Genomic DNA, 25,213 nt, shown 5'->3' on the forward strand with positions numbered 1-25,213 from the left:
AACCAAGTACTGAAAAAGAGAATGAGTTTTTATGGACATTGTTTTTATTTGAAAACTGGAAGACATAATATGTATTAAATGGAGAAAACACTAAACAAGAGGTTAAACTATTTAGTAAAGTAACTTTTTAAAAAAAGCTTGTTTGGGTTGGGAATGTGACTTAGCAGTAGAGTGCTTGCCTAGCATGTATGAAGCTCTGGGTTTGATTCCTCAGCACCACATAAACAGAAGTGGAGCTGTGGCTCAAGAGGTAGAGTGCTAGCCTTGAACAAAAAGAAGCCAGGGACAGTGCTCAGGCCCTGAGTTCAAGCCCCAGGACTGGTAAAAGTAGTTAAATAAGTAAACAAACAAACAACTTGTTAGAGGAAAACTCCATTTTGTAAGTCCTTGAGATAAACCTGTTTCTTTTTTCAAACATTTGACCATGTTTGATTTTAGTTTTTTTGGGTTTTCTGAGGTAAAGGCCAGCCTCCACTTCACAATTCTCTCTACTTCAGTCTCCCAAGTACAGGGCTACAGGCATATATTCCCATAGCCAGCACATTTGGACATTTCTTTTTAACCAGTAACAAAATTATCAATTAAAATTAAATGATAGACTTTTTATTTTACATACTGTCTTGCTAACTATTGTATATACTTGAGAAGAAAATGTACATTGTCAAAGCCAGCAAAATAAGTAACCCTCTGTGATTTCTGTTGTTTTTTGTTATTGCTGTAGGATTTTTCTTTTCTTTTTTCAGTACTGTAGTTTGAACCTAGGACCTAGGCTAGCAGTGTACCACCAAGCTGGTCTCTTACCTCATTTTATATAGTTTTTATAATAATGAATAGGATAACTCAGAATCTGTAAATTAATGAATAGCATAGTCACATCCTCTCACATATCACCAAATTTATATTTAGTAATATCTCTAGTACATAGAATGCCTGGAGAAATCAATGCATTCTTTTTCAGTGGTACTCTTGGGTTATACCCAGCTATCTCAGAATGTTACACAAAGTAGAATTATTGTTTCAATAGCAAATGAAAACATCCCACCCCCAAAATAAAGAGTCTAAATTCTTTTATATCAGCAGAATATACTAATTTAGAAATGGGAACAGGGTTTTTAATCTGATTATACAAATAGATTGATCTATCTGTCTACCTATTGATTGATCGACATATTTTTTTAAAATCTGAGAATAGGATCACAGTTCCAGACCAGGCAAGCAAAATAAAATCAAATAAAAGCCCAGCTGCACACCTGTCATCCTAGCTGTGCCAGGAAGTGTAAAACAGATCATAGTCCTGGCTAGGTAAAAAGCCGGATCCCCTCGCAAAAATCACCAAAGCAAAAAAAATAGGGGCATGATACCCTGCCTAGCCGTGAAGCCCTGAATTAAACATTAGCACTGCCAAAAATAAGAAGTCTGAGAATACAATAAAATGTTCTTAATTACACATGACCCATGGAGCTTTGTAAATGTTCTGTGATTTGTGCTTCTCCATTTTGTTGACTGGAACACAACTGGATGGATTTTGTTTCTCTTTCTGTGTGCCTGTAAATCAATAATTTACAAATTTTAAAATATTTGTCAACAAAATTTACATTAGAGTTTAATATAATGTTATTGCATAATAATTTGTGTATTTTAAAACATAATTGGAATCAAATTTGTAAACATTTGTTGCTTGGAGCAATGTCACAGATTTTTCATAGGTTTACAATTGTTACTCTACTTCTATTTAAATCCACAAATGTGGAAAACTTATCAAACTTAACCAGTTTCAGTTTTCAATTCATTTGCCACTTGGAAAAATATGACTTTGATAAATTATACATGCTTATTGTAAGTCACTTGTGCACAGAGAGAAGAGGCAGAGAAGAGAGAGGATGATGAGTGGTTAGAGAGGGGAAAGAAGATGAATAAATTTGGTAAATTACTCTGCAGACAGACAACAGTCTTTCTGTCTGTCTCTGTGTATATGGTCTTACTTTTTAAAGAACTATTCATGACCTTCTAAGATGCATGGCACATGTTTTCTGTTCAAATTTATATAAACGTGGCTAATTGTTTTTCCAATATTTTATTGTGAAATTTATAACATGCAGAAAAGTTGAGAGACTTTTATAGGAATAGTTCTCCCTGTCATCAGGATTGTACAATTAATAGTTTGCTCGCTAGTTCCTCACGTGCCTCACTGTTTAAGCAGCTCTCTCTGGCAGTCTCCCGTTCGGAGGTGTCTGCTCTGCCAGTCTTGATTCATCCTTCAGCATCTGTGTCATCAGCTTCTGGCCACTATTGGCTTGGAGGGTTTTTTCTTTTTTTTTTTTTAACCTTTTGCGATAAAAATGTCAAAAGTTTAAGTGGACCAGTTGACAACTTCTGACCATCTGCAGAAGGAAACTCAAACCTCTCTTGAGAGAGAAAGCATTAGCATTACAATAAAAGTGCCTCATTTACCTTTTAAGTAAATCCCAAACTCACCCCCCAACCCCCCGCCAAAAGGCAGTGTAGTTGTCTACAACCTGTCATTTTTAACTGTTCCAGAAATGCACATAGAGAATCACTCAGTGCACACTTGGTGCAACACTTCTTTTCTCACCAACATATTTCTAAAATGTATGCCTCTTGAACATATATGCACAATTTGTTTCTTGCTGTTGCTGAATAATGTTTCACTATGTAAATTAGATTTGCTTATGTATTCTCCTTTTGATAGACAATGGAACCAATGCTCCTCCCCTCTCCCCCCACCCTCTTTCTTTCTCTCTGATACTGGGGTTTTGAACTCATAGCCTAACATATGCTAGGCAGGCACTCTAACTCTTGAGCTACCCCTCCCCAACTCTTTTTGTGTTTTAGTTATTTTTTTCAGGTAGGGTCTAACTTTTTTGTTTGGGGCTGACCTTATACTGTGATCCTCCTTGTATGCTCTTGCATAGATGGAATTACCAGCACACCCAACCATACCTGACTTGATTGGGGGCAGGGGGGTTCTTACCTTTTAATTGAGCTATTCTGGTGGGTGAGAAATAGTATTGTATTATGGTTATGTGTTTGTTGTTCCTCAATGGCTAATGATGTATTTATTAACCATCTATCATCTACTCATAGCTTACTTTGTAAAGATTCTACTTCTTAAATCTGATTTTCTTTTTATTATTAAGTTACAGGAGTTCTTTATCCTATATATCCTGTCAGATGGGATTTATATGGCAAATACAGCTTGTGGCTTTCTCATTCATTTTTAAAATAATGAATTGTCTTTTTTGGTTATGTTGGTTTTACAGGAGAAAGGCTCATTTATACATCTCCACATGCTTACACTATGTTCCAATCAATCTTACCCCCTCTATGACAGCCATTACCTATTCCCCCAACCGTGTATTTTTATAAGCAGACTTTTAAAAACTTTTGATATGATCCAATTTATCATTGTTTTATTTTATGAGTATTTATGTCTGTCTTAAGAGACTTCTGTTGATTCCTAGTATGTCAGATTTTCTCCTTTGTGTTTATCTAAAAGCTTTCTAGTTGCAGCCATTAGATCCAGTTTTAAGGTAGACCTTTGGTTAATGTTTACATGTAGTATGAGGAAGAAGTTGAGATTCACTTTGCCCCCATATGGATCATTCAGTTATTCAGACTTGATTGGGTTTCCTTGATACTTTGTTGAAAATCAATGGCCAAGCAAGGATGGGTCTGTTTCTAGGTTCTCCATTCTGCTGATTTTTAAGTTAACATTACTCTAACTCTACAGTAGATATACAATGGGTTTTGTTTTTGTTCATTTTGGTTTTTGTTTTGTTTGCTGGTACCAGGGCTTTTAGTCAGGGCCCTGCCCTCTCACTAAGCTCTCTTGCACACAGCTGGTGCTCTACTACTTAAGTCATGCCTCCAGCCTGGCATTTTACTGGGAAATTAGAGATGAAATCTCACAGACTTTTTTTTTCCCCTGGGCTGACTTTGAGCCCCAATTCCTTAGGTCTCAGCCTCTGAGTAGGTAGGATTACAGGTGGGAGCTATTGCCATGTACCATGGTTTTTGACAGCTGTGTCTATTCCTGCATATGTACCTACCATCATTTTTCTCCTGGTTTGTTTTCCAGCTCTGTACTACCATAACTAACATTGCCACGAAACTGTTTGCCACATATATCTTCCTCTACTTACTGACTTATCTGCATGGGGTTTTCTGTATGAGGAATGCTGGGTCAAAGGGTGGGTATGCCTTCATCATGATGTGTAAATCCAGTCCATCTTCTACATTCCCATCAACCTTTACTTCACGGTACCTGCTTCCTCACATCACACACAGTGAAGTTCTAAAGTGTAAATTTTAATAAACAAGCTTGGGCTCTAGGAGGGGTGTGTGTATGTGTGTGTGTGTGCACGTGTGTGAATGCATGTATGAGTGTTTATGGAATTGGTATTTCTTTTATGTCCTAATTGTTGTCTCTGAATCATATATAAAGTACTGTGAGCAGAGCACTTATCTCACAAGCAATTCGCCAGTAGGAGGTGGTTTATTCAGGCTGGAATTCCATCCTGGCGCTCTCTGGTAAATGGCCATGTGCCATTGAAGTGGACCCAGCTCTGTGGAGGTGGTAGGTAAGGCTGGTTAAGGCTGCAAGCACTGCTCCGAGAACTTTCACTGAACTCTCTGCATTTATGCTTTCCAAAACAAGTCAAATGCCCTTGAACAATAGAAAACAGTGTGGGCTTATTTAATAGATACCTGGTAATTTTCTGACATAATAGTAGCTTGCATGGAGTAGTTTACAATGTCCATCAGAGTCAGTAACAAGGAAATGCCTTATTATTTTTGTCCTCTATATTTGTACTAAACTCTTAAATGTTAAAATTGAAAACAAAGGTTAGATCTTTTTTTCCTCTCCTGCCCCAATTTCTTGGTGGTGTATGGAAGGAATTTTCCATTAATTTTATCTCCCTGTGGCCAGTGTAAAGAAAAAAAAAATCAAAACATGCCAAATCAGAAAAACATCGACTCATGAGGGATCTACCCAGTTTAATGATTTTCTTCTCGAGTATTTTAATGTTGCTAAAAGTAACCCAGTAAATGGAGGAGTCAGAAAATGGAAGTCCTAATCTTAGACACCAATAAATAAATTTGTGACCCTTGGTGGATTGCTCAAATCACTGTAGGCTGACATTCCCTCATCTATAAAATGAAAGTTTTGACCTTTGCTCTTTTCCAAGGTTCATGCCTCTTTATAATTCTTCGGTTGACACTGCTCCAGATTTTGAACTAGATAGAATTTTGTTTGAAAGTCAATAGATTTAAAAAATAACGGCTATTTTTTTAACTAGAAAAAGAAAAGAAGCAAAAGTACAAATGTAAAAATATGTATTTAACTCCCTTAAACTCCTGTTTCCCACTCCAGCACGCTATGCCTTCCTGTGTAGTTCCAGACCGGAAATCTAGACTTGCTTTTTCCTGCAAGTACACAGAGATGTTAGGGGAATAGGCTGTGTGACTGTTGGAATCACCTGTTGAGAAAATAGGCAACTATTGACAAGTCTGATTCATGGCTGAGTGACTGCTCTGCTAGCCTTCACATGATCCCCACCGAGCAAAATCTTTGACCGCCTGCTAAAAAAGGTCTGTTTGAAGTTTCTTTTTAACATTTCCAAAACGTTAATTCAGCAGGACATCTCCTCCTGGCTCCTCCATGTCACCAAATCAGCAGCTGTTGAAATCCTTTCACTTCAGCATGAAATGTTTTCATAAGTGCTTGCTTTATTTGTGACAACAGCAAAGTAAATAGAAGACTAAAATTCCAACGCATCCACCATTTACATGTGGTAGAACTGCTTTTGCTGTCCGTTCACATTCATCGTGTCTACTTACCATCACTTTAAGTAGACCACTAGAAAACAGCCTTGCCTACAAAACATACTATACCATCAATTTCTTTTTAAATGTGATTCAAATACTTATTCCGTAAATGAGTAAGAATTCATGCTAGGACTTCGAAGCAGAAGTTTCTGTATTATGGAGCTCTGATTTTTTGGATGATTTTTGTCTCATAGGTGGTTTAGGATATGTTTAGATCTCAAGATGAGATTGTTAATTGTGCATGGTGGTTATAAATTCAATTTCCCACTGTAAAAGGAAAAGATGGCTAGGAAAATAATGTAACAGGATAAAGTGAAGTAGAATTCTTGTGCTAAAGAGCTGAGTCCTTCAAAAGCTGATGGCAAAGATAAGGCACACGAGCGTCTGCAGGTTATAGTGTGGCCCATTTGAGTCAAGCCATTCTCCTCCATGCTAGTATCTCCTATTCATTGTAAGTAAAAGCCATCTATCTTTGATTTCAGGCTTAAACATGAGAACTGCTACATCTCTGCGACCTGGGTTGAGCTGTCCTTTTTGTTTATTCAGGTTTTAAAAGGTCTTAAGTGTAGTTTTATAAGTTCATTAACTTGCTTCATTCTTTGAGATGCATTTCACCTCCATATTATCAAATTTCATTACATGAAAAGAATGATCAGATCAACCCATTATACAGCCTAGCAGCATGAAGTCTTTTTCCATCTACAGGGAGTATATTGTGTAAATCAGGCTCTCGGGTTTCAGTGGGAGGCAGAGGGTTTCTTGGTGTCCATTTGTCAAGTTGATAGCCCCGCAGTGAGGTTACATTAGCTTGTCTTTGAACAGAAGTGAAATCTTATGTGAAGCTCCCTTGCTGTCATTTACACTAACATCCATCCTCTTAAACCCAGGACTCTGAGAAAAACAAAGTGATGGCACAATATAATCAGTCACTCAAGTTGTCTGTCATCTGTTTTCTTAAGGAAATGACTTTTAAGTTACTAGAGCAGAGAACTGTAGAAAATTAACAAAGGTTGTAGTAGTAAAAGTAGGTGGATTTTTTTTTAAAACTGCAGATGTCTTTTTGAGAAGATTTTACATGCAGAATGCCAAAAGGATTCCCCCCACCTCTCTTTCATAATGAATCACATGAAATGTATTTCTTCTTGAACAATAGACCTACTGCTGTGAAGCACTGCAATCCTTCTTGCTTAATGTGAGTGCCTGTTAAAGCTCCCAAAACTTTGTGTAAAACTGAGTCTATAAAACTCTTTGGCTCAGTGGGTCCTCTCTGATGATTAGCTCTCCACCTTTCAATTCAGAGCTCCCTGGATCTCAATAACATAATGACACATCTTTCATATACTAGGCTCCTTGAGGGTAGAAATGTGACTTAAAAGGTAAATGATCAGAATTTCATTACTTCAGATCACACATTTAGATGATTCCTTTAAAACCCTAGCTATGTTGCCCAGGATGCCCGACCTAAGGCAGGTGATCAAATTTACAGGTTTTATTTTCCTAAACCTGTTTTATGGGCCAAACCACACTGGTCATTCACACCTTATCTCGTTTATCATCAAGTGTTTACACTCAGAAGTTTAAACCAGGAGAAATTAGTTGACTGTCTGAGGTGCATTAGAATAAGGCCTCCCTTAGTTGTACTCAACTATTCATTCCATTGTAGGGGAGCATTTATAGAAACACTAAGGGTTGGTTGTTGTTTTCAGCAATGCAGTTAGCATTTTAAAAAATCATTTCATTCATTCTAAGTAATATTGAAGACCTCTCAAGAAAGAATGTGTCAGTTTACATTAAACATTAATGAAGTCTCTCGTTTGTTCTATTTTGTTTATAAGTTATGTGGTTCATTTTTTTTCAAATAATGTGGAAAATCATTCCCTTTTACTGATAACTTCTCTTCAGAACTATCCTAGAAAATCCCTTAACAATGACAGACAAAATTGATCCAGACTTTGTGGGGTCTAGGGGAAAAAAAGTTGTTTTATCTTCTTTTTGTGTTAGCATGTATTTTAATAATAGTGAAATATACTTTCCCCAAATGCTGCTGAATCCCTCACAAGGAATTATTAAACATTGTATTATAAAGAAATATCATACAATATGTTGTACTATAAAGAAACTTCATTTTCTTACCCTTTGAAACTTTCATGAACATTTGGAATTGGTGAACTTCTGAGAGACCCAGGAGATCAATCTTGATTAGTTTATTTTTCTTAGCAAAAACTTTGATAGCCTAGGTTAGCTTTTTTTTTCTTTTAAAGTGTTCCTTATTTCCTGTGTTGAGGGATGAAATATTGTTAAAAGCACCTTATAAATGAAATAGTGAACAAGAGCTTAAATAACTGAATCTGTCATCATCAATGAGGAGACCTCAGATTCAAAAGACTGCCCTCTTCCTCATATTTCTCTCCAATTTAACCTCAAGGTGATTTTTAAAGTTATGGCTTAATTGGATAGCCATTTTACCTTTGCTTTGAAACAATTTATTACAGTGTTATTCCTTTTACTACAACTTTATTTCCTTGATCCAGCAAAAACAAAGACACAAATGTTGAGGTTTATTTGACCAAAAGCTATCTTATGATGAATTTGGTGTTCTAAATAGGAAACTTGAATTTTTGTCTTTGAATCTTTTCAGCTAAAGATATTGTTCTTTTTGTTTTAATCCTATCACTTCTTAAATTAAGGTAATTTAAAAATTTATTCTATAAAATACTATACTCAATTACTTAGTTTGTCAAGAGACAAAAATGTTTAACAAATTTTTATTGATGCATGCATATAATTTTATAGCACTCATTAAATAAAACTTTCTGCAAAAATTGAAATCAGTTCCCCTAGATTATATATTTGAACCACACAGTATTTTTGGTGTATTGTAAACTGATTTTTCCCCAAATTATGTAAGAGACTTTATATTTGAGAATCATTTATTTTTCTTACTATTTTATCATAAATCAGTTATAATATAGGTTATGATTTATTAAACATCAATTTTTATGTGATAGGTCATACCTATGAACATTTTATATTTTGCTTTTTAAGTGAAGTTTAATCTCTGTTTTCTTTTTTTTTTTTTTTTTTGGCCAGTCCTGGGCCTTGGACTCAGGGCCTGAGCACTGTCCCTGGCTTCTTCCCGCTCAAGGCTAGCACTCTGCCACTTGAGCCACAGCACCGCTTCTGGCCGTTTTCTGTATATGTGTTGCTGGGGAATCGAACCTAGGGCCACGTGTATCCGAGGCAGGCACTCTTGCCACTAGGCTATATCCCCAGCCCAATCTCTGTTTTCTTGAATCCTAAAGTTTGGGTTTGTTTTGTTTCTATCAGATGTTAATATGTATCAAGTTACTTTGTCCTGGGATTATTTGAACCACAGTTTACCATTGATAGTAATGCCACAATACAGCAGTGCTGTCCACCAATATGTGTAAAGCTTTTCCATTGAGCCAGGGTACTTGATATAGGCAAATTACAAGCAAAATGTTCCTTTTCAAATTGCAGAGAGCAGCAGGATCAGGCTTGGACCCTAAGCAAATTAGAAACTCCCTTGCCGCTCTCTTTATCACGTAGAAGGACACTTGCAAGTGTTTATGTGAATCAGGAGACTGAAGTAAGTTCTTTACCCATGATCCCTGCTGAGCTCAGGAGTGTGCTTTCTTTTTCATTTCCAATGACTATAAGGATTTTTCAAGGGTGAAGAAAATGTCAGACCCCTTCTCTTCCATACCACTCAAAACTCATTCACTTCCCCTGGGTCCACCCACCAGACTCCGTTACAGGCACTGACTTCCAAGGTTCTTTCCAGAAGGCACTTCTGGAGAATTCTTTCAAAAGGAAGTATATTTGTGTTGTTTCCCACTATCAACCTAATGGATATGGGTGTTTTCAGCCATGACTCCTTCCAGTAAGGTTTTTCCTCCCATCTCAAGTCTGAAGGCCAAAGAGAAAAGGAAATTGTGAAATATCAGAGTTTTCTGTGGCCTTTAAAACATGACTCTTTTGGGCTGGGGATATAGCCTAGTGGCAAGAGTGCCTGCCTCGGATACACGAGGCCCTAGGTTCGATTCCCCAGCACCACATATACAGAAAACGGCCAGAAGCGGCGCTGTGGCTCAAGTGGCAGAGTGCTAGCCTTGAGCGGGAAGAAGCCAGGGACAGTGCTCAGGCCCTGAGTCCAAGGCCCAGGACTGGCCAAAACAAACAAACAAACAACAACAACAAAAAAAACATGACTCTTTTGTATTCCCAGATTAAGACAACTATTTATTTAGTTAGTTGGTCAGGGGGCTTGAACTCTGGGCCACTCTTTTGCTCAAGGCTAGCCCTCTATCACTTTGAGCCACAGTGCCACTTCCAGTTTTCTGGTGATTAATTTGAGTTAAGAGTCTCATAGACTTTTCTGCCTGGGCAGGCTTTGAACCATCATCCTGAGACCTCAGCCTCTTGAGCTGAGATATAGCTCTAGGCATGATAATGCTATAGGTGTGAGTCACCAGCGCCAGACCTATTTGCAGTGCATGAGATTGAACCCAGGGCTTCATGTGTGCTAAGCACAGACAGATTCACAAAGATTCACATCTAGCAGAAATAGATAATAGATACTCTAAGGGGAAAATGTAAAAAACAAGAATTTTCTTAAATTAGATGCCGTGTTTGGTAAAAACAGCTGTTTTTACTTTTTATATAAATAACTAGTTGATGGTATTCAAAGCCTGACTACATAAGTTTGCAATACCATCTCCTTACCTAGACAGTTTGTTAATATATTTCTATTTATATGCTATGTGGGGTAACCTAGGAAGGATATTTTGAGATTACCCAAGTGCTCATTTATTTGAGCTAAATCACACAGGATCTTATTTTCACTAAGAGATGTACCAATAGCAATGTTCAGTTTTTTCATATTTACCTTGAAGGAGTCAATTTAGCTTTTTTTTCATTGACTTTTTTATGCAACAAGAATGGGATAGGTATAAACAGAAAGCCTTTTCCTCTGGGATCATGTACTTAACTGGCACAATTTTGAGTTACTTACTTGTAGGAATCCTGCTCTATATTATTATGTTTCCCTTCTGTCTAGACTCCTTAAAGAGAAAAGGCCAAGATGCTGAATGGGATTCTGAGCTTTCCATAGGCTTCTTCTTCCTTTCTCCCACACAAGCAGTCTTTGTCTTTGGCCAAACCACTAATTTCCCTTGGGCTTTTGTGACTTTATCTTGTTCTAGATCCGCGCCCCCCCCCCCCCCCGTTTTGGACAGCCTTCTCTATTGTTGCCTATCATAATTGTGTTGGTTCCTGAAATTATTCTGCAGAGGTCGAAGTGATCTAGAAACACATGTTCTAGCCCTGTCACTGGCACAGATTTCTTCCTTTGCTGACCCTCCATGCAGTCTCCCGCCAGCATGCCATGATTGGATTGGAAACTCTTCCTGTAGAATGTCATGGGTTTTGTGTTGCACTGTGATGTTGGGTTTTATGGCAGCACTTGCTCTATAACCCAGGATGGCCTCAAACTCCTGATCTTCCTGCCTCAGCTGCTCAGGGGCTGGAATTATAGATGATCGCCACCCCACGTGCATCAGAGGGTTATTTTTTGAAGAGCACAGAATTGTGCCTGTCGTAGAATAAATCCATACTTTTGTGTTCTATTAAATGAAATGATAATTTTAGGGAAAAAAGTTTACCTTAAGAGAGTTGTAATTCTTGAAAGGGATGAGTGTAAGAAAACAACATTTAAAAAATGGTTGGAACTTCATTTGCTGGGCCGAGGAATCTGTGGTGAAATTTAAACATACAAGTTCTAGCAATGGTTGCTTCTGTGCCACCAGTGTTCAGCCTGTGGGATTAGAATGTGGATTATTCTAATTACCATATGTGAATTTATGCTTGGGAAAAGGATCAAGTCATTGTGATGCAACATTACTAATTAGTAAGGTATGGGAAAAGTAAGTCCCTTAAGGTGATTTATCTTCTGTCATGAGCAGTTGTCAATCGTTATTTTATTAGATTTACTTCAGGTAATTTAAATTAATCTCCAGACTGCTTAGTCTTGGAGTTTGAAATTGCCACACAGTAAGGGAGCCACAGAAGAAGGAATCAGGAGTTGGTCATTTCTCAATGTATAGCAGGAGACATAGGTAAGAAAATGGGATCCTTTTGCCTAAGTTAAGTGTCAGTTGGTAGAACTATAACTAGACCATCTTATAAACTAAGACAATACACATACTTTAATTGTAAGCAATAGCTAACTTAGTAGAACATTATTTCACCCTAAGTTTATTGTATTAAAAAGACACTTATTAACCTGCCCTAAAGGATTCCCAGAACTTCCTATCTATTTTTTGAAAGAATTTTTTGTTATTTCCATGCTTTTTGTGTGTGTGGCAGAACTAGGATTTGAAGTCAGGGCCTGGAGCTTTCTAAGCAGGCATCTACTGCTGAGCCACATTTCCAGGCCTTAGAAACTATGTTTTAGAAAATAAGGCAAATCCATTTAACTGACACCTGTGCCATTATATAATCATTTGAAATAGGAAGCTATATTCAGAACCCAAAGGTGTCTTTATCACACTGCAAGGATGTTAACAAACTAGATTGCGATGCTCTCCAGGGACTCTAGAAATGTCTTCCTTACTCCCATCTACATGAATATCACATTTTAAGAATTATTTTGCTGTCACCTTATATTGGCTTCTAAAATCTGACCATTTATTAGAAATAGCCAAGGGGACTTGGTGATCTCATGGTCATTGTCATCTCTTTATGTGAAACGTAGCTTTTGAAATTGTTTTTGACACTAAAAGTGGACACTACCTGCATCTTTTTATGAGAGTAACTCTGGACATGACTATTTTTCTTTTCATGAAAAGGTTCCCTGGCTGGTGATGGCTGAAACAAAATCTTTAGAATTTTGTGAGGGAGAGTAGGACTGCAAACAGGGCTTTTACTTGAACTCCAACACAGAACATAGCATGTGGGCAGGGCCTCTGAATGTCCCACACAGTTAATCTGCAAGTTCGACCTATCAATCTCACCTCCTTCACATACCTGGCCTGGGGCATTAATGGAATTCCTTTTCATTACTTCAGCCATGGCTTACTTCCTGTTTTTCCAATTGGCTCCTCCTCGTGCCAACTTCTTCCAGGAGCTTTTTCTTACCTAAGCAACATTATCATGTTGTAATATATGCTGACAGTTCATTTATACAACCTTTCTCATTCCAGATGTTTTTATGTTCAATTACTGAAATTTAATCATCAAAAGAGATTGGATTTTCTCAAGATCAGGCAGCTTTGCTTAAATGCTAATCGTATAGTACTGAAATATAAGACTTCAAAGGCTTAAAAATTCAGTCAAGAATTCATCAAGCTTTGAACTGATCACAGATAAGAACTGTGCAAAAGACTACATGTAAGTTGCATAGTTTCTTTGAAATAGTGGCAAACCAAGTCAATGATTATTCATGATTATCTAGGCAGTTTGTAAAGTTACTGTTTTTCTGATTTTTTCAAGTTCTGTGAATGGGCTTTCAATCATGGCTTTTACAAGTTTCTCCTTTCTGTTGGGTTATGTTATTAAAATTCATTCAAGCCAAGCCATTCTTTTTAGTCTGTTCTCAGCATGTGGACACTTTCCCCCTAACTCCATATTTAACTAGATGGACAGGAGAGAAGAAAGGCCAGCCACTTTATCTCTTGTTTTAGAAATTTCTCATTTTAGGTTTTCAGATACATTTCCTCTTAGGCTTTAGTGTTTCTCTTGTTTTAGACTGTTGGATCTGTTTTCTGGCTGCCAATTACTCTGCACTATACTTACCAGTATTCTATACCATGATACTCTGGTGATCCATACCAGAGTACTATGTCTGGCCTCTGTTCTGTGTATAGAGCTCTAAAGAAATCTTGTGTAAGGTAGAAAGCAAATATTAAATATTATCTTTGGTTCTGATACAAGGAAATTATACGAGGTATGGGAGCTCTGTTTACCTTTCTTTGTAGAGAAAGCCACCTATTAAGTCATCTCAGTTGGCTAAATAGCACCTGCACCTGTACACAGTAGCTGATCCAAACTTCATGTGATCCTGCAAATGAAGTCATTAAGTTTTATTTTTGAGTAATTGCAATCAGTTTATAAACTACGAATGAAATATCACAATCCCCGGTTATTTTTCTGTAATAAAGTTTTTGTCACAATTAGTGATTCTTTATTTTTCTGAGAAACTACATTAGTTACTATAAATAGCATGTGACCCAAATAAAAGATTCCCATTGAAATAAAACTTGGGAATGTAGCCCAGTGATAGAACACTTGCCTAATGTGGGCAAAGCTCTGGGTTCCAACTCCAGAGCCAAGTGCATCCATTCTACTTCTGTAAAAACAACCAGAAACAAACAACACCACGAAAAGTCCATTTTAACTTCAGTACATATTAAATGAAAAGTGGTAGCTGGTGACTGTAGCTGGGAAGGGCACCCTAGTATTCAGTGTTATTTGTATATTTACGCGTGTTTGCTTCCAGTCAGTGTACACAGCACCAAAGTCTATTTCTCCTTTGGAGTTCCTGTCTTACCTAGAGATATGTCCTGCATGCTGGAATTAACTAACTTGTTTACTGTTGGATGCCTATTTAATTTTCAACTATGAAGCTTTTTAGATCATGAAGCTTTTGCTTTTCTTCTTTTCTATTATTATTAATTATGATTACTACTAAGCTCTTAACCAGTAGCTAGAGTAGCCTCGGGGGAAATTGCAGCTGGGGCGTTTCTCTGGCTGCTCGAGCACAAACTCCCTGGCAGTGAGCACCGGCCAGTGTTCCACCTGCCTGTAATGAGGCGTGTAACACCCACCTGCTGGGATTTGCTGAGATGATAGAATACCTGTGAGTTACTGAGGGTAGCCCCACACCTGAGAGGAGTTTAAATCTGATAAAGGCCAGCAGCAACAAAAGCAATTCTCCAGATCTAAAAGTAAATTGAAATAGAAGAAAAAGTCCCTCACCTGTGTGGGATAACAGTGAATAGACTGTCTGTCCGCAGACTAATGGCCCAGTAGGAGGATGCTGCAAAGAGCGGCCCACCTACCGCACCAGACCTAAAGGAAAACAAAAGGTTCGCCCCATAGAATTGTTGGAAGACCAGGGAATTTTTGAGTCAGAATCAGCTCTGATTCATCCCCAAGACTCACTAGACACATGCAGTGAAAATTCATCCCGATGTTTCCACAGCAGTATTTCCTCCCTTGAAACATCACAGCTGAAGATTCAAAGCATTGAATGCTGCCTCAGATTCCTAAAATACTGCTCTAGTTGAAGCACATTTTAATTCTTCGTAGAGTTTCTCAATCTATCATTCCACATTAATTGCAATTATACTGATGTGGCGTTAGAGAAATAAATACCTTTCTGACTAGAGAGAGTGGTCAGTGTGGTTTCCCCCTCCATGGAAATATTGTTTGGGCTTAATTTTACCCAAATAGTTATTCTAGAATGCGAAGCCAGGGGCTTCTGGGCAGAGACTGGCGGTGACTGGACTCCTGGGAGTTGGTGCGCATTCGCTACTTAAGAGGCTGAGATCTGATGATCACAGTCCAACACAAGGTGGGCAGAAAAGTCTGTGAGACTCTTATCTCCAATTAATTATTACAGAAAGCCAGAAGTGGAGCTGTCCTTCAAGTGGTAGAGTGCCATCCTTGAGCAAAGCAAACAACAACAAAAACCCTGCCTAGGCCCTGAGTTCAAAGTTCAAGCCTTAGGACTGGCAGACAACAAAATAACAAAAAAATAACCCTAGAGGATGCAAATTGGTGGGGATGCTGCAGTGGCAGAACCCCACTGCACTCCTCTCAATGCAACCTTCAACGACTTCCCCCGGGGCCCCATGCATGCTGAGCACATGTTCTTCCACTGAGCTGTGTCCCTCGCCCCTGCACAGAATCTTCTGATGTATCCGTGTTAGGGTTTTGGTCAACTTTTCTTGGAGATGATCATCCCTTCTGTATAAAAAGCTGCCTATTATTTGCACTTAAAAGATATTCATAGACAACCAAAATAAGGATGAACTACTTGTATTCATTATGCGAAAGAACAGATTTGAGAACAAAGAAAAGGATCTCTTTATTCAGAGACAAAATTATTTTATAATTTGAGAAAGGAACCAGCTCATCAAGAGGACACAATCCTAAATGTGTATGTACCTAGTAGCTGAGCTTCAAAATACAGCAAAAAACTATTCGAACCCCAAAGAAAAACATAGGCAAATTTACCATTATAATCAGATATTTCAACAACTTGCTGAGCAATATAGGGAATGTGTAGACAATAGCACTAAGCATCTAAAAGACTTGAATAGGGCTGGGGATATGGCCTAGTGGCAAGAGAGCCTGCCTCGTATACATGAGGCCCTGGGTTCGATTCCCCAGCACCACATATACAGAAAACGGCCAGAAGTGGCGCTGTGGCTCAAGTGGCAGAGTGCTAGCCTTGAGCAAAAGGAAGCCAGGGACAGTGCTCAGGCCCTGAGTCCAAGGCCCAGGACTGGCCAAAAAATAAAAAATAAATAAATAAAAGACTTGAATAATGCTATCCACTAACTTGACTCAACTTTAGAAAATGCTCCACCATATGGTATTTTTTAATATACACTGAATATGTGGCTACATAGCCTATACAAGCCTTAAAAAATAACAAAGCCTTGAGAGATTCAGGTCCTACAAAGTATCTTCTCTATCACACTAGAATTAAGTTAAAAATCATTGTAAGATTGTATAGTGGTCCCTCAAAACAACAACTACAAAAACTCAGAATTCTGGGGGGGTGGGGGAAGGGGTAGAGGTATAGCTCTGTTGGTAGAGCACCTGCCTAGCAAGCACAAGGTCCTGAGTTCAAACCCCAGTACTGAAAAACAACAACAAAATCATTTTGATTCAGCAATTCCATTTCTATGGATATTGTATGTCAAAAAGAACAAAAAGAAAGAACTTGAAGAGAGGGTATCCATTGAAGAGAGGGAAGTCCATTCATCCATTGGTAGATATCCAAGCATCTGTCAGTGGAAGAATAGATAAATTCAGTGTGTTTTGTTTATTTTATTGTGCCAGTTCTGGGGCTTTAACTCAGGGTCTGAACACTGTCCCGGAGCTCTTTTTCCTCTAGATTAGCACTCTACCACTTGAGCCACAGCTCCACTTTTGGCTTTCTTTGGTGCTTAGTTGGAGATAAGAGTCTCACAGACTTTCCTGCCCCAGCTGGCTTTGAACTGTCATTCTCAGATCTTAGCCTCCTGAGTAAGTTAGGGTTACAAGTGTGAGTCACTGGTGCCAGACTCAATGTGTTTTATATGTAAATGAAATATTATTCAGCCTTAAAAGGAAAAATAATTCTGCCACATGGATGAACCTTCAGGATGTTTTGCCAAGGGAACTATGTCACAAGAAAACATAGGTACATTAAGTGAGATTGCTAGAGTAGTCAGAGTCATGAAGACAACACAGAACAGCGGATGCCAGATGCTAAAGGAAAGAGAAATGGAGAGTCTTGCTTTGATTTTGAAATAGGAAAAAGTTCTGGGGATGGGGGGATGGGTGAGGGGGCTATACCACAATATAAGGAAAGGTATTCAGTGCCACTGAGCTGTATGTTTCAAAGTGGTTAAAATGGCAAATGTTATGTTGTTGCTGTTTTACCACAATAAAAAGGAAAATAGAAGATACAGAGAAGATCATACCTGACCACTGTCCTGCTGGCTTTGGGCTCCTGGTTCACACCACAGACCTGAGGGCAGCCCGAAGGCTGCTCAACCTCACCAGAGGCTCTCGACACGTTGCTCCTGTAGATCTGCACAGAACTGAGCTGGGCTGGACTTTTTGCTGCTCTTCCCTTAGATGTGTGCCTGTCATGCAGTTTTCCAAGACAGAAACCAAGTAGTTTTAAGATGGCAAAATGCATGTGGGGAAATTATACAGAAAAGTAAAGGGGTAACTGACAAAAAGCACTCGGGAAAGAAGTGGAAGGCAACTGGGAAGACAGACCCTAGGAATTTCCAAAGCACTAGGAATGTTCAATTTCTTGGCCTAGGAATGGGGTGGGTGGTGGTACATTGATACTGTGTGTGTGCGCACATGTGTTAAATAAAAGTGTACATCTGCCTCTGTGCACTATACATAATAGGTTTGTATTACACAGATTTGTGATAAACTGACTTTTCAGTGTCATGTTGAACTTCATCCTTGTCTGTGTGTGTCAGCATGCTTTGTTCTTCTCTGGGAATAGCTGATTGCTTCATTCTCTTCAAAGGTGAGTCAGATTGCTTGGGCTTCTCTTGCTAGCCAACACTTCCGATTCGGTTCCCACAGATTTTGTGTTTATTTGGTAACAAAGACTGCTTTAAGTAAACCAGTTGTATTTGACTTTGTGATTATAATCTTTGATAGGTATTACCTTTAATAAACTGCACATGCTTTCAAATTGATCTCTTGAATATACCATTCCATGGTGATATATTAATTCTATCATGTTTAACTTTGAAAGGTTTAAAAATAATAGATTGGACTCTTCTTTCTCCTTATAGTTCATGTCTATTACATTCTAAATGCTAATCGTCTCATATCCAGACAAAATCCCTGTGACCTCATCAAATCTGATACATGTTAATGTCTGTACTTACCATGCTTAACCTAACATTTGACTACTTATCTGTGTCTACTTTTAGGTTGAGAGCTCTCTGAGATTAAAGATGCTCCAGAGATTGATCATGTGTTATTCCTTGTTCAATCTTTGTCTCTTCATTGCAATTTTTCATTTAATATATGTAGGGAGATAAAAAAATCACTTGTTAGGCAGAAGGAGCAACATACATAAAACCACAGAGACCTGAGGAAGATGTTTAGGGGCTGGGGCCGTTCCAGCGTTGCCTGAGCACCGAAGCTCCTGGGGTGGGAAGGGCCAAGATGTGCAAGACATGAAAGGACATAAGGGGTAGTAGATTCCTGATCTTAGCTGCCACAAGTAGACATTTGAATTCTGTTCTGTAGACAGTGGATCTGTGCTTTAACAAACTAACTCTCAGCATCTCTGTGTTAAATGAATTGGAGGAGGAAGCGAAGGAGCCAGAGAAACCGGTAAGAAGGCTGACCAGGGCAGAAGCAAGGCCCAGGGACTCTGTGTACTCTGTTTTATTTAGTTTATAACTTTCCAAGCCAGTCATTTTAGTCTGCAATATTGGAAAATTTGAGAAGAATTTTGCATTCTCGTATTTTGAGAGAAAAGTTATGGATATAAAATTTCAATCTTCAGAGTACATATTCCAAATATGTACAGTAAAATATAATTTGTATATCTATATACATATAGTATTTAGTACTATGTAGTACTAAATATGATTAAATGCATATAGTATTTATATGCATATTAATTTATTGTACATATTAATATACATATTAAATACATAATGTATTTTTCTTATTGAAAGATACCCTGCTTGAAGTTTTGATGGTTTTTCACTGATTATAAATTTGATCATTCTTTTTTTACTGGTCCTGGGGCTTGAACTCAGGGCCAGGGCACTATCTCTGAGCCTCTTTGTGCTCAAAGCTAGTGCTCTACCACTTGAGCCACAGCACCACTTCTGGCATTTTTGAGTAGTTTATTAGAGATAAGAGTCTGATGGGGACTTTTCTGCCTGGGCTGGCTTCGAACAATCATCCTCAGTTCTCAGCCTCCTGAGTAGCTAGGATTACAGGCATGAGCCACCAGTGCCTGGCTCTTGATCATTCTTAAGATTTGTTTTCTCTTTTTTGTGTTGGTTGTGGGGCTTGATCAGGGCCTGGGCACTGTCCCTGAAGTTTTTTGTCCAAGGCTAGTGGCACCTGGTGCCCAGCAAGAATAGTTTTCGTAAGTGCTGATTTAGTCTATTTTTGTGTTGCATTACAATCTCCATTTGGTATAAAAATTCAATTTTACACAACCTAAAATGCAACACAAGTTTTAACCCTTCATGGTATGCACATGTATCTGCATACACATGTATGTGTGCGTGTCAGTGAAGGAGATAGGGCAGAATGGGAGGAAAGCAGACCAGCCAGGGGAGCTCTGAGCAGTGCAGGTGCGAAGTGGGAGGCTTTGGGAAGGCTCCTATCCTGGGCTTCATTTTGACTTACGTGAGGAACTGTCTTAGGAGCTGACCTAGAATGATCAATATCTAAAACATACACATTCCAAAAGTTAAGAAATGGGCTGGGAATATGGCCTAGTGGTAAAGTGCTCGCCTCATATACATGAAGCCCTGGGTTTGATTCCCCAGCACCACATATATAGAAAATGGCCAGAAGTGGCGCTGTGGCTCAAGTGGCAGAGTGCTAGCCTTGAGCAAAAAGAAGCCAGGGACAGTGCTCAGGCCCTGAGTCCAAGGCCCAAACTGGAAAAAAAAAAAAAAAAAAGTTAAGAAATAATTAGGGAAAATTTGAACACTGATGTTTGGTGATATTAAGAAAATGTGGTCACTTTTTAAAGGTATGATAATGAGGTTGTGTCTCTTAAGAGTCGTTGCCAACTTTGGAAAGTGAATAGTAAAGCATTTACCAATGAAATACAGTCATTGGGATTTACCTCCAAATCTCCAGGGGCTGTGGGAACAGGTGAGGCCTGAGGCATTTGCTGAGGCTGTGGCAGTTCATACGGTCCATTATACTAGTCTTCTTACGTTTGGTATGTTTGGGTTTTTTCTATAAGTACTTTTAGGGCAAGAAATGAGATTTAGAGACCTAATTCAGCTCTTCTTAAAGTTATTGATCTTTGTGTGCACACATGCGCGCGCACACACACACACACACACACACACACAGCATGTAGTAATTGAAGTTTAAGCCAGCTCATTTCTTTTTGCTTCTCCCTGCAAGAAACCTACCCACTAAGTGGACAGAGCATACCTCTTTTGCATGAAGAGCATCAGAACAGTTGTTAAACACCCTCTCCTGAGCCATAGCGAGAGATAGAAAGGTGGTGGGCTTCTTCTTGCTTTTGTTACTGAGAAGACTGTGGGGAGATGGGAGATGTTGAAGGTCTCTTTGTTCCTTAAATAAAATAAAGTTTCAGATTCTCCCAAACTCTCTAGTGCTTTTGAATTGTATGTCACAGAAAATTAACAGTAACTAGATCATAAAATAACCTGTTCCCCCCTTATATTTTTTATAAGATAAACTATACCTTTTACAGCCCCAAAATATGCAGTGTTGATGCGTGTGGGCCGACATTTCAAGAGGAAAGTGCTTGCAGATTCAGACTGGACAAAAGCCCATCCTTTTTCAGACACTCCTTCCTCTTGAAGCTTCCAGAGGGTTTTTTTTTTAACCATTAGGACCACATACCACAATAAATTATTAAAAGATTTATAGTTCATAAATCACTCTTGCAGACCATATTTCATGTGCTTATCTTAGCAACTCTGAGGTGGGCAGGGAAGATGGCGTGGGTCTCTGAGTACATGAAAATGCTAGACGCAATTTGTACTGCATCATCTGTTCCCTTGCACCTGAACTTATTGTGGGCTATTTATTATTCTTGTGACTGGAGGTTTCCAAACTGTCTTCTGTCTCCCTTCTTCTGTCAGGATCCCTCCAGTATTCCCTTTCCTCCTGACACGCTTGGCACAGGGGTGAGGCAGCTGGGAGAACACTGCTCTAAGCCTCCCAGAGCTTGAAGCACCTTCAGCCGCACCTTGTAATTTTATTTTTGAGCTAGTAAGCACTTAATCCTTTTGATGGTGTTATATTAGAAAGTGTTAGTCTAGGCACTGGCTGGTCATATGACATCACTGGCAAATCCAGCCTCTGGCTTTTTCTTTCAGGCTAGAATTCAGATGGCAAACTGAGCTTTGGTGGTTCCTGCCTATAATCTTAGATATTGAAGAGGCTGAGATTGGAGGATCAAAGTTCAAAGCCAACTTTGGCAGGAAAGTCTGTTAGGTGCTTATCTCTGATTAACCACCCAAAAAGCCAGAAGTGATAGCTCAAGTGGTAAAGCACCATCCTTGAGTGAAAAAGCTAAGGGACAGTGCCCAGTCTCCAAGCTTAAACACAAATCAAATGGCAAGACCACGATTGGCAGTGGGGTCACCAGGGGGAGCAGTGAGGGAAGTCTTTGCATGGCTGTATATTCCAGGTCTGCAAAACATGCTAGGCGTGCACCTTATTTTGTCTTGAAGGATGCCCCATATTCAAAGCAGGTGACTTAGGCCATGCACTTGGCTAGGATGATGGTTATACAACCACTGCCACAGCCTCTGCAGCCCCTTTCGTGTTGTGTGGGTGCTGTCAGGTGATTAGCAGCCTACACATCCCTCTCCCCCCTCCACCCCGAAATACTATTTGACCTGAATTCTCAGAGATTCTTAAATATATTTTCCCCTGGATGCAGCACTAAGTGTTCTGAGGGTAAAATAAACTCATTTAGACTGAACAGAGGCTGCTCCAGGTGCGGATCTGAGTGGAGGACTCGCTCCCTCCCTGGAGAGAGAGGCCTGGGGCTGCCGGCGCTGGCTGGGCTGTAATTCACTCTTACTGGTAAGATGGCAGTTTTACATACGTATTTCTTTCTCTGTCTTGCTGACATTCACCTTGACTCTTACAGATGATGTAGCAGGCCTGGCTTTTCTTTGCCTTCTTCCACTATAACTTAAAATGGAGAGATTGTGTCGTCTGTATTTCAAGCCGCTGCTGAGTCACTCTCCCTTCATAACACAGCGAGTTTTCGCCAATACCTTTAATTGCACCAGTTTTTTTTTTTTTAATAAAGCTCGTTTTTATTGACTTGCTCTCTACTTAATGAATTCTTCTTGGTGAAACAGGAGCTCCCTGGCATGGCATATGAAATGGTCCCCTATTACGGCTGGAGGCAGACAGCATGTTTCCATCTTCTTTGTCTATTAGTGCTAGACGCTTCTGCTCTTTGAAATGCCAAACCAGCTCAACTTCAACCTTTGTCTCTCCATTAGATGGGCCGCCTTTACCTTACGAAATACAATTCCAAAAAGGCTTTGTGCATTAAAGTATTTTTTTTATCACATTCTACTTTAAAGGGCTCTTACAAAAACAAACTTCAAGGAGTACACTTTTTTGTAAAGCCAATAATTGTTTTATACTGTGAATACTGATTCCCCTATCTATCTGTCTGTCTATCTATCTGTTTTCATTGATGGTTTTCTAATAGTACAATGCACAACTAATCATACAGGACAAAAGAAAGTGTAGATTTTACTGAACAATAAGGAAGTAAAGCCTTAAAAAAAAATGGGCCTGCTTTCTGCTCTGATGAGAGGACAGCATTACATTTCCCTTTCATGGATGGACCCTCCCCTAATCCAGCCCAGTACTCCTGGCATCTGCCACCTCCCTCGGTTACTATGTGTGGGTCACAGTTCTCTCTCCATGCTAACAAGTAGTCCATTAGCAGCATTATTTTGATTGGGTGTTACCTAACTGGATAGCTTTTTATGAAGCTTTATTTTAAACCTAATGTCATCTCTTCTTAACACATCAGTTTTTCTACCCTTGTTTTGACAGATTTGTCCTTCCCCACCCAATTGAAGTACACTACCACCGTGTCCCATCACACACACTGATTAAAAGCAAATCCATTTTACATTCCCTCACTGAACATCCAGCCCTGGATTTTGTTAGGAAGGTTTGCCTTTAGCTGAAACAATGTAGGTATGTAATACCTAATGGATTTCAAGTGAGGTCCCCTAATCTACATGCTCTTAAAGTCTCCTGATTGGCACACCCTCTTCATTGATCTACTTCTTTCACTGTCCTACAGTTCCCCAGACAGACACATGCAGCTGTTCATAGCACTTGAGTTCTAGCATGATGGCAGCTCTTAGCAAATATGAATTCCTTTTCTCTCTTCTCCTCCTGTCCTCTCCTCCCCCATCTCCTCCCCTTCCCTCCCCATTCCTTACCCTCCGTTTCCTTCACCTCTCCTAACTCCCTTCAATCTTACTTTCTTCCCTCCACTTTTTTCCTCTGAAAAACAAAGTGAAATCTCCAATATTTGTTTTAAGTGGTTAACTGGAGATAAGAGTCTCACAGGGACTTTGCTGCCTGGGCTGGTTTTGAACCATGATCCTCAGATCTTGGCCTCCTGAGTAGCTAGAATTACAGGTGTGAGTACCTGGTGCCTGGCTATATTCTTTTTTCTTAACCCCAACCATGGGTAAAACTTATACAGCATCTCTGAACCCCAGCCAATTTTCTCTGAGGCACAGCAAGTGGCTGTCCTGAGTCCTCTCCCTGTTTACCAGATAGACTACCTACCATGACTGTACCACCTCCTCCTTTAACAGTCCTTCTGTCTTCCATCCAAAGTGCTGGTTCCCAACAGGACCCAGAGGAATCAGATGCACCTTTTTCAGAGCACATTTCTTTAGACTACAGGACAGAGCAGAAGACGTGGCTTCTTGGCAGGGTAACATTTAAATTTTGAGCCAGGTTGTTTGTCTTCTTTGACTTTTTGTTTTTCTGCCTGAAAAAGAGAATAAATGATACCTTTTCTACCCCGTCATAAAAGGACATTATGAGAAGAACTATTCAACTTAGTTTTACTTAATTTATCTTTTAGGCAGGGTCTTCCTAAATAGTCCAGGCTGGTTATTGAATTCAAGATCCTCCATTTCCTGAGTGCTGGTATTACCAGTATATGCTACTACTCCTGTCCTAATCAATTTTTAATTCAAGTAATTTTTAATTTGTATCTACCATGAAATAGTAATCATTCTTAAGCCTAGAGAACAAAGGCTAGAGAGTACGGTTTCTACACCTTATCCTTTGGTATATATAGTCTTATAAGTCGAAGGCTTCAGCTTATGAAAAGTACATAATTTATGGTTTCCCAACCTGGCAGAAAAAGCTTGTTGGGCTGGGGATGTGGCTCAGTGGTAGCACACTTGATTCGTTTGCACAAGTGCCGTGGTTCAATCCCCAGCATCACAAGAAAAGTACAAGAAAAGAGAAAAGCCTTCCTGAGGAATTTATGCCAGAACCATTAAAAATCAAACAAGAGAAAGGAGAAGAAGGGCATTTCAGGCTGGAAGATTGCCCGGACCATGCAATGGTTCAGCAAAAAGGAGGTACCACGGGATGGGCCTGGGCTGGGGACAAGTGAGGGGGCCTTGTAGTCAGGTTGTGCCATGATCTTCTCACGTCGCTGGCATCCAGGAGAGGCCCTGGCCTGGGGGGAAATGTTTGGTGTGGTGAATGAAGTAGCCAGCGTGTGGAAGACTACAGGAGGCCACACAAGGGCCTGTAACACAAAGAAGAAATGAGCAGAGTGTGTGTGTGTGTGTGTGTGTGTGTGTGTGTGTGTGTGTGTGTGACA

At 39.3% G+C, this 25,213-nt stretch overlaps 1 protein-coding gene across 9 annotated transcripts in view; it reads left to right on the forward strand.

The window, feature by feature from the left end:
- Stau2 (staufen double-stranded RNA binding protein 2) overlaps positions 1-25,213 on the forward strand; it is a 262,522-nt gene that overhangs the window by 196,237 nt on the left and 41,072 nt on the right. The window lies entirely within an intron of this gene.

Source organism: Perognathus longimembris, chromosome 12, assembly GCF_023159225.1.
Source record: "Perognathus longimembris pacificus isolate PPM17 chromosome 12, ASM2315922v1, whole genome shotgun sequence".
Taxonomy (NCBI): Eukaryota; Metazoa; Chordata; class Mammalia; order Rodentia; family Heteromyidae; genus Perognathus; species Perognathus longimembris.